Consider the following 10,769-nt stretch of genomic DNA (forward strand, 5'->3'; position numbering starts at 1 on the left):
TAACTTGTTTATATTTTTAAAATTCTTCCATTTTACCAATAAAAATATAAGTACTGCCAAATGTACAGTACACAGTAGGAACAATAAATTGTGGAATTCCTCATAAAACAAATCTCAAAAGAAATATTTAGTTTGCAATCTCCTGAAAAAAGTAGTTTTTCTCCCCACAATCAGAACTGAAAGAGGTGATCCTGTTTTTAGTTGTCATGTCCATAAAATGTATTTCCAGTCTCTTTAAATAATTTTAAAAAATCCGATGATAAGGGATTGAAATAGTAAAGTGAAAAATGTAACTAGTGGAAGACAGAGATATAAAATTCATCCTTGGTTCCTCCACAGAGTTTGCGTCTGATTATTCTTTTCTTTGGCTGTCATCAAAGAAAATGTAAATATGGTTTTATTTGCAGTTATTCCAGTATCTTTAACATTTTTTTTTATAGTTCTTGTATTTGGATGCTAAGTTAATGTTTGTTTTTTGTTTTGCGCATAGTCATTTAGAAAGTAGCAGTCTCTTTTTTTGGGGGGGTCTAAAGACGGACTGTGGCAGACATCCCAACGAGACTCTGTTTTTTTGGGTTTGGTTTTTTTTCCCCTCTCACCAGTTGTTTCTGTTGAATGGTGTTACTAAGGTGACTTTGAATGAGCTGACATAACAGTGGTGATTGGAGGACGGTGGTAGGGAGCTGGTTCTTTTGAGTGCCAGCCCACGCAGGTAGGACCAGCTGCTTCCTCGGAACATCTTCTGTGGGTCTTCATACATCCGGGGTTGGCTCAACCTTGATGAGCCTGTGTTTCTTATTACACCCACAACAGCTGTAGCTGCAGGCGATTACAACCATCAGCAGCACGGCAACTAGGAAGAGGAACGGGAGAAGAGAGCAATTGATCAGCTTCTGTTTAACATGCAAAGAGAAACTCTGGTTTACTGGAAACAAACAGAGGTTAATTGCCATCAAAGCAGCAAGAAGAAGATGCTGCTGCCTGTGTTAACTTCATATTGGGGCATCTAGAGACAGAAATGTGAGAGGATAATTTCATTACTGCTGTCTCTGTTCAATAAACTCAAGCTGAAAGGGCTAGTGGGTGGGTGGGAGGCGGAAGGGGGCAGTTTTCACACTCTCCGCATGAGCCAAATCTGTAGGTGCCTTTTTTACTCAAGGACTCTGTATCACCTTTAAGTTTGTGGGCAAGTGAGAGTCATTTTGAAATTTGTCATGGATATCAAGTACTCAGACACTTGCAACTGTTCTTAGTGGCAGATAAGAACATCTTCGGAAAATAATGCACGTAGACTTGAAAATATAATCTAAACATGCTAGTTTTCTATCCTGTCCCAAACATTCTCCTCCCCTACCCCTCCAGAACACCTCCCCTAAATGAGGCTAATGGTACAAGCATTGCGGAACACTCCTTGTTCTGTTGGCCTTAATTGAAGTAGGGCAACTTGCAGATAACCAGTGTACACGTGGCAATCACTATTAGTCTGCATAAATGGCTTTGAAAGTTGCCCTCTAAAACACACAGAGTGGTGTCGGCAGCGTGTAATACACTCTGGTGCTCTTCAGGGCAGCTTTTCCTTTCTCTTTCTTTTGTGCCATTCCCACTGAACCTCGGGCATAAAATTTGGGCAGTGCCCATTGTATTGTGGATCTACCATCCATTTCTCCTTATATCACACCTGCTGCTGGTAGCCAGTTCCACAGTCCCTTTGTCTGAATTGTGGTGGGGGGAGAGGTGATCATTTTTCCTTCCATGCTAGTAACAGCCAAGTTCCACTCCGCTGGAAGAGGGGCAAGATCACAAAAGTTCCTGGGAGGCTAAATGTGGAACTTAATATCCCAGGAAGCTCATAGCATTATTCAGCGGGGGAGCTTTGGTTTAGAGTTTAATAAGAAAAAGGAGCTCATTAAATAAAGTCTAGACAAAATTGTATTGTGGCATAAGCATGATGTGTATGGAGGCCTTTACTTATTTCCCTAGCAAAATCTTGTGGTCGCAATGTTAATTCACGTGAATATGTAGAAATTAGGTCAACAAAATATTGAACTAACTCATTACGCCTGTGACTAGCTTTCCTGAGCTATGCTCTCCAGGCTACTGAATTAGCCCCAGATGTACTGAGTTAGTCCATTAAAATGTTTTCACCTAGAACTAGTTTGACTGTTATTTTCCAAGAACATATTAATCCATGCAGACAAAATACCAAATCGTATCAAAATCCAAGGCATCATCTAAACAGCAGACCTCACTGATCTATGAGAACATGTTTAAACTGTTTCTTTGAAATTAAGTATATTTAATATCTGGTCCTTGGCCTGTAGGTGGCATGTGTCCCTTTAAACCCTTTCCTTAGTATCTTGAGCACTACTTACCAATGAACAGAAGAAGAACGGTAAACGAATAATGTTGAAGAACCCTGACTGAGGGAGTTCCTGAATCTTACTCAGGAATTTCTGTCCAATTGTCTTCAGGTCTTGGGACAGTTTTTGGGAAGCCATTTCTATCCTGCTTCCCAAATCTTGTATTATATCATTCTAAAGAAGAAAAGAGAGAGAGAGGGTGATTTGTACTACATATTTAATTGCTGCTATAATGGTTGCATGAAGAACATTTAGGTACATGAATAGGTTGTTGAATTGAAATGGACCAGTTTTATTCTGTCCTAGCAATCCACATCCTGGGCCATGGCTTATGCACCTTTTTTGTGACTGCAGTCTCCTTTTTGAAATGTAAGCTACCCTCACAAGAAAGAGACTCCTGGGGGAGAGGGTTTGTTCTCATATCATTTTCTATGCAAAAATGGTGAGTAAGGATCTTGTTTCAAAACTCAGATTGCGATCACAAAAATGTGCTAAACATCACTAAACACGAATTGGTTGATTTGTCCGTCATCATGGTCCTTAAATCAGAATGCCTTAATGATATCAACACTGTGCTTCTGACACCACTTCGCTCACCTGCCCTTCTTCCCCACAGACAAGCACTTCATTCGTTTGTATACACATCTTGAAATTAACACATGTACAGACACACAAATGCCACTAAATATTCTCATCATATGTGTGTGTATGAATGTTACCTCCCTTCCCTCCTCCCTAGGATATCTTAATGCTTAAAGAAAGATAAAGTATGTAGGCCAACAAAAAATGTAAATCCCACATTGCAGTCATGGGAGATAGCAAACCATGTGCTGTTAGTATTCAGTCTCCCTGTAGCAAGTGCTCAGAGCGTCCTCAAGTTTTCCAAGCCAGAAGATCACTGTAACATTGAAGCAGTGGGTGTTCCCCATATCCAGGGATAAGAACATAAGAAAATGCCATACTGGGTCAGACCAAGGGTCCATCAAGCCCAGCATCCTGTTTCCAACAGTGGCCAATCCAGGCCATAAGAACCTGGCAAGTACCCAAACACTAAGTCTATTCCATGTAACCATTGCTAATGGCAGTGGCTATTCTCTAAGTGAACTTAATAGCAGGTAATGGACTTCTCCTCCAAGAACTTATCCAATCCTTTTTTAAACACAGCTATACTAACTGCACTAACCACATCCTCTGGCAACAAATTCCAGGGTTTAATTGTGCGTTGAGTAAAAAAGAAGTTTCTCCAATTAGTTTTAAATGTGCTACTTGCTAACTTCATGAAATGCCCCCTAGTCCTCCTATTATCCGAAAGTGTAAATAACTGATTCACATCTACTCGTTCAAGACCTCTCATGATCTTAAAGACCTCTATCATATCCCCCCTCAGCCGTCTCTTGTCCAAGGTGAACAGCCCTAACCTCTTTAGTCTTTCCTCATAGGGGAGCTGTTCCATTCCCCTTATCATTTTGGTTGCCCTTCTCTGTACCTTCTCCATCGCAATTATATCTTTTTCGAGATGCGGCGACCAGAATTGTACAAAAAGCCTAGAAAACTTGATAAATTACCATTTTAGTCGTTCACTGAAATTGCTGAGAGCTGACAGCGACCCGAGGTATTTTCTGCCACCTAAAAGCAGAGCTGCTTCTTTTTCTTTTTCAAATGTTAAACACCTTCTTTCTTCTATCCACACTGGCAAAAAGCTCTTCTGACGGTCCTGCTTGGAATTCTGGGCACCAACTAATAGTCACAAATTCTGAATTCTGTGCTCTAGAATATGCAGATCACTGTTTGTGAAACTTTAACTCCAGCAGGCGACATAGACGTTGAAGCTCCTTTACCAAACTATAGACAGCATATCATCTGACTAAATATTTTACCAACTTCCCCATTTTGTTCCCTAAGCGGATCAAAAAAAACCGAAACCTCAGATTTACCATAGCGTAAACCATCATGAAGCAATATCAAATGTAAGGATCCATTATGACAGTAGTAGTTAAAAGTGCAGCCAGTTTTTGAAAAGGCTGGACACTGTGATCCTGAGATCACTCAGCAAGGGGGGGAAATGCTTAAATAATTAGATTTTTATATCGAAACATTGATGAACGTTTGTACAGATTGGTAGTTTTTTGGCTTCCAAGTCTGAAGAATTCAGAATTTCTTTTCCATATTTTGATATGTTGAAATCTGGATTTCCCTTTTAAATAGGATACCTATACCTAATGTGTTCTCTTCATAGCTGTGCAGATTTTTTTTTGTAGTGCATCAGAAACTATGCCAATTTTTCTAATGTACAAATTTAAGGGGGTGGATAAATCAGTGGAAGTTAAAACACTTGGCCTCCCAGACAACCTTCAGTTTTCTGTCATCTCTATCTAACCAAACTGGTAGTGCAGTCATAATAATGGGAGATTTCAATTACCCCAGTATTGACTGGGTAAATGTAACATCAGGACATGCTAGAGAGAGAAAGTTCCTGGATGGAATAAATGACTTTTATGGAGCAATGGTTCTGGAACTGATGAGAGAGGAGCAATTTTAGATCTAATTGTTAATGGAGCACAGGATTTGGTGAGAGAGGTAATGGTGCTGGGGCCGGTTGGCAATAGTAATCATAATATGATCAAATTTGAATTAATGACAGGAAGGGGACAGTAAGTAAATTACGGCTCTAGCGCTAAACTTTCAAAAGGGAAACTGATAAAATGAGAAAAATAGAAAAAACTGAAAGGAACAGCTACAAAGGTAAAAAGTGTGCAAGAGGCATGGACATGGTTTAAAAAAAACCAAACCATCCTAGAAGCACAGTCCAGATGTATTCCACACATTAAGAAAGGTGGAAGGAAGGCAAAATGATTCCCAGCATGGTTAAAAGGTGAGATGAAAGAAGCTATTTTAGCCAAAAGATCTTTATTCAAAAATTGGAAGAAGGATCCAACAGAAGAAAATAGGATAAAGCATAAGCGCTGGCAAGTTAAATGTAAGACATTGATAAGACAGGCTAAGAGAGAATTTGAAAAGAAGTTGGCCGTAGAAGCAAAATCTCACAGTAAAAACCTTAAAAAAATATATCCGAAGCAGAAAGCCTGCAAGGGAGTCAGTTGGACCGTTAAATGATCGAGGGATTAAAGGGGAACTTAGAGAAGATAAGGCCATAGCGGAAAGATTAAACTATTTCTTTGCTTTGGTGTTTACTAAAGAGGATGTTAGGGAGATGCCAAATCACGGTGAACCTAGAAGATGTGGTAGGCTTGATTGAGAAACTGAAGAGTGGTAAATCACCTGGAGTGGATGGTATACACCCCAGGGTTCTGAAGGAACTCAAAAATGAAATTTCAGACGTATTAGTAAAAATTTGTAACCTATCATTAAAATCATCCATTGTACCTGAAGACTGGAGGGTGGCTAATGAAACCCCAATATTTAAAAAGGGCTCCAGGGGCAATCCGGGAAACTACAGACCAGTTAGCCTGACTTCAGTGCCAGGAAAAATAGTGGAAAGTGTTCTAAAGATCAAAATCACAGAACATCTAGAAAGACATGGTTTAATGGAACAGAGTCAGCATGGCTTTACCCAAGGCAAGTCTTGCCTCACAAATCTTCACTTTTTTGAAGGGGTTAATAAACATGTAGATATAGTATATAATGGATGTAGTGTATTTGGATTTTCAGAAGGCATTTGACAAAGTTCCTCATGAGAGGCTTCTAAGAAAAGTAAAAAGTCATGGAATAGGTGGCGATGTCCTTTTGGATTACAAACTGGTTAAAAGACAGTAAACAGAGAGTAGGATTAAATGGTCAATTTTCTCAGTGGAAAAGGGTATACAGTGGTGTGCCTCAGGGATCTGTACTAGGACCCATTCTTTTCAATATATTTATAAAATGATCTGGAAAAGAATACGACGAGTGAGGTAATCAAATTTTGCAGATGATACAAAATTATTCAGAGTAGTTGAATCACAAGCAGATTGTGATAAATTGCAGGAGGACTTTGTGAGACTGGAAAATTGGGCATCCAAATGGCAGATGAAATTTAATGTGGACAAATGCAAGGTGATGCATATAGGGAAAAATAACCCATGCTATAGTTACACAATGTTAGGTTCCATATTAGGAGCTACCCAGGAAAGAGATCTAGGCATCCTAGTGGATAATACTTTGAAATTGTTGGCTCTGTGTGCTGTGGCAGTCAAGAAAGCAAACAGAATGTTAGGAATTATTAGGAAGGGAATGGTGAATAAAATGGAGGATGTCATAATGCCTCTTTATCGCTCCATGGTGAGACCACACCATGAATACTATGTACAATTCTGGTTGCTGCATCTCAAGAAAGATATAGTTTTGATGGAGAAGGTACAGAGAAGGGAGACCAAAATGATAAAGGGGATGAAACAGCTCCCCTATGAGGAAAGACTAAAGAGGTTAGGAATTTTCAGCTTGGAGAAGAGACGGCTGAGGAGGGATATGATCTAGATCTTTAAAATCATGAGAGGTCTAGAACGGGTAAATGTGAATCTGTTATTTAGTCTTTCGGATAATAGAAAACTAGGGGCACTCCATGAAGGTAGCATGTGCACATTTAAAACTAATAGAAGAAAATTCTTTTTTTCACTCAACGCACAATTAAACTCTGGAATTTGTTGCCAGGGGATGTGGTTAGTGCAGTTAATGTAGCTGGGTTTTAAAAAAGGTTTGGATAAGTTCTTGGAGGAGAAGTCCATTAACTGCTATTAATTAAGTGGACTTAGAAAATAGCCACTACTATTACTGGCATCAATAGCGTGGGATATTCTTAGTTTTTGGGTATTTGCCAGGTACTTAAAGCCTGGATTGGTCACTGTTAGAAACAGGATGCTGGGCTTGATGGACCCTTGATCTAACCCAGTATGGCAATTTATGTTCTTATGTTCTAATCTCGATACCTGTGACTGACTACCATTTCAGACTTGTGAAATATTGTAACGAACTGGCTAAGAACAATTGCAAAGAGTTCACTGTAATTAGTTTTATCCAGGATCCAGTAAGTGGCCAATGAAATTGTCAGTCAAAGAATCAATTGAATTAAATAATCAGATCTAATTAACAAAATTAAACATTCAAGTGACGAAAAAATCCTAATGTTCAAAGTAACACTCCCAGTCCCCAAATTAAGAAACTCCCTTGACTGATTGTACAGTCAGTGCTCTTAGATATTTCTTGAAATGGAAAGACTCACAGTCATTGGTTTCCACTGGACACTGTCCTGTGGGAGAGTAAACATGTCGCCAAATAATGCTACTTCATTTACTGGCCAACTGCCAGTCGACCACCTTGGTTTGACATACCTGCCTTTCACTGCCTTTAAATGCTACGGAGCCCCCGCATACCTGCCTTTAAATGCTACGGTGCCCCACATACCTGCCTTTCACTGCCTTTAAATGCTACGGTGCCCCGCTGACCGATTTGTCAGCTGACCTCTTGACATGCTATCTCTGCAACTTAGGGCATCCACATGCACCCCTGTTGAGCCTTGTCCGAGCAGGTGGCCTTCCTCTCCTGGATTCACTCCTTTGGTAGTTTGTTGCTTGGGAAAGGATGCAGTTTTAGCCAGCTTCACGGCTCTTGCTCTTTGGTTCCTGCTGCTCGCTTCCAGATCGCTGGAAAAAAAAAATGAAAGTTTGGAGACTGCTGCCCTGTCAGCTCACTAACCACCAACTGCCACAGCCAGAATATCATCTGGGTTTTGGTTTGGTTTTTGAAAAGTATTTCAAGATTGCATTACCTGACACACAGCAGGATCTTGCAGTGGCTTATAAAGGGAAGAGGGGAAATAATTAAAATGAGTGGCCAAATTTTGTATTGCAGTATATTGCAAACTTTGTTCCTAGAATTTTTTTTTATCTTGCATCCCAGAAAAAGTCGACACATCCATTCTATGAGCCCAATAATAGCATATGGCTTTGGTGCATTATGTAGGGTAGGCCTGATTGACCTACGGACCATCTGAAAAATTATGTAGGGTAGGCCTGATTGACCTACGGACCATCTGAAAAAATGTATCCAGAAATTGTTTCTGGAAGCACTTGTAATTGTGGCGTAAACTGGCATGAGATGGGGAGAAGCAGAAGGACACTGGAGTATGAAAACAGAAATAAACAGAGGATTACATCAGGAAGGAAGCAAAGGGTTGATGTGTTACTGATGTCCTGTTGCGGTTTAATGTAATATATCGATTTGTAGTGTCACTTCAGCATTATATATCGCAAGACCCTCGTGCATGCAGAGAAGTCCTGTTCTCAAAGGCTATCTTTAAAAAGCTATTTAAGTTGGCTTCAAATTTAGGAGCTCACAAAAACTCCTAAACCCGAGAGTAACCACAAAAAATGTGTTTAACAGCATAATGTGAGGATGGAATTCAGGAGAGCCAACCACAGATCTCTGCCCATCTTAAATCATCGGGGTGTGATCTTTGATTTATCTATAGCAGCCTGTCATTTTATAGTTTCCAACATGTCCTTCATTTCTATGTGCGTGTCTGGGCGCCAGAAAGTTTTAAAACTGATCCTGATCCTAAAGTACTTACTGGGCAGCAGTGGAAAGCCAGAGAGAGATTGCAACTTTCTTTCCTGCGACTAATCCCACACCAAAAGCACCGGGAACTCTTTAGTTTTATTGCCAATTTTGCTAGGCTGCGCACTGTCTCTCTAGTTTGAAAACTTTGGAATCGCATGGAAGGAGAATCTGCAAACTGATCTTATTTCATTCTTACTAAGCAGGCGGCCTAACCTCAGGATTAGTAGGGGAAGGTATTATGGATTAACCAAAACCTTTTCTAAGCCCTCTTAACAAAGGCTCTTCCAGTCTTGTTTATGTATCTCTTATTCCAGAGCATTCAAGGTTGTCTTGTCATTTATTTTTTTCCTATTGAGCGTTCTGGCAATAAATCCCAGAATGCTTTAGGCAGTTAGAAACATGCTGCTTCAATGATTTGGAACTAATTGATCATTTTGGTTGCTACCCAATGCGGATTTAAATGTGTGGTAATCTCCACATGTGCCATTTTGAGCTATGCTTTGGATGGGAGGTCACTGTTAAAATGAAGTTGTATGTGTGGGTGTGTTGCTCAGTGATTTCAGGATTTGAAATCTTCGGTGGTGCAAGAAACGCCATTGCATTGCTGTCAGACAAGCAAGAGGACCCATTAAATAAATAAATTAAAATGAAATGGCTACAGCTGGATGGTTCCAATGGCAAAAACTTTCAGTGCTTGCTTTTTTTTTTTTTTTTTAAACACGCCAACTTGTTGCAGGAATGTAAATAGAATGAGTTAATCCTATAAAGTCAGCACATTGTGCATTTGAGACAGTGTCTGCTTCCAGACCTTGAGGTCTGCCAACAGGTCTAGCTTTCATTATATATCCCAATTGCTATTTGTCAGGTATATGTACAGCATGTACATTACAATCCAACACCATTGTCAGTTTTAATAACTTTCTAAATAACATTTTTTTTTTTTTAATTTACTACTTCTTTTTCAAAATCTTAACTAATCAAGGTAAAGTACTGCTCTTAAGCATGTGGAAAGGGAAAACCTCGATAGCACCGCCCACAGAGGTCAGAGCGGATGGCAGTCGCTGAAAGTCTTCTCAAGCGTGGGCCCTGAAGCAGCATGGATCACAGTGAAACATGGCCTTGGTGGCGTTCTTTCGTTAAAGATAAGGACTTTCTTGGGCCGGGATAAAGCCGTCTGTCCAGGTGCTATAAAGTCTCTTTGGAAGGCATTGAAATATGGAAGAAATTCTGGCTGTTATTTAATTACATTAAACACTCATGGAAGGTGAATTTATTAAAGGGCTTTTCCCGTGATAGCCTGAAAACTACAAAAATTTTAAATTTTGTATTGTACAGTCTCAGGTTTTCCCTTTCCACATTCCTTAAAAACAGTACTTTATCTTGTTTAGTTGTTTAAGGTTTTGAGAAAAAAGTGTTAACTTTCTTTCTTTATTTATTATTTATTTATTTATTTTTACAATTGTTAAATTTACTTATAGAAAGCTTATTAAACTGACATTGGTGGTTCTAGCTGTTTGGATTGACGTTTGGCAGACCGAATCAGCTGGTTTGGTGGCATTATGTACATTAGACATGAGATTTAAGGAACCCAGTAATTTGTGTATTTTGTTGTTTTGAAACCGGACCTGGTGGTAGACCTTGGAGACCACTTAGAGGAGCTAGTGTATCTTGATATTTATTTCAGCACCTTTTATCTGATCTATTATCTGGAAACTCCCAATATCTTGAAAATCATAGTCCCCGGGTCATGTTCCCTTATCAGATACATGTTTGACCCCAAAATATAACCTCCTTTAGATTCCCCAGCTGCAGATACGTTTCCCTTTCTCCCCTTCCCCCCCCTTCTTCCATCCCCGTGGC

At 39.7% G+C, this 10,769-nt stretch overlaps 1 protein-coding gene and 1 long non-coding RNA gene across 10 annotated transcripts in view; one reads left to right on the forward strand and one right to left on the reverse strand.

Moving 5' to 3' along the window:
• RECQL5 (RecQ like helicase 5) overlaps positions 1 to 10,769 on the forward strand; it is a 129,894-nt gene that overhangs the window by 77,976 nt on the left and 41,149 nt on the right. The gene's annotated exons all lie outside the window — the stretch shown is intronic.
• Positions 582 to 10,769, reverse strand: part of LOC115090886 — a 21,202-nt gene continuing 11,014 nt past the window's right edge. The window contains exons 3-4 of the long non-coding RNA XR_003856540.1: positions 2,373 to 2,534; positions 582 to 853 (exon numbers count right to left, since the gene is read on the reverse strand). This is a non-coding gene — a long non-coding RNA (uncharacterized LOC115090886). The remainder of the gene's footprint in view (positions 854 to 2,372; positions 2,535 to 10,769) is intronic.

Source organism: Rhinatrema bivittatum, chromosome 4, assembly GCF_901001135.1.
Source record: "Rhinatrema bivittatum chromosome 4, aRhiBiv1.1, whole genome shotgun sequence".
Taxonomy (NCBI): Eukaryota; Metazoa; Chordata; class Amphibia; order Gymnophiona; family Rhinatrematidae; genus Rhinatrema; species Rhinatrema bivittatum.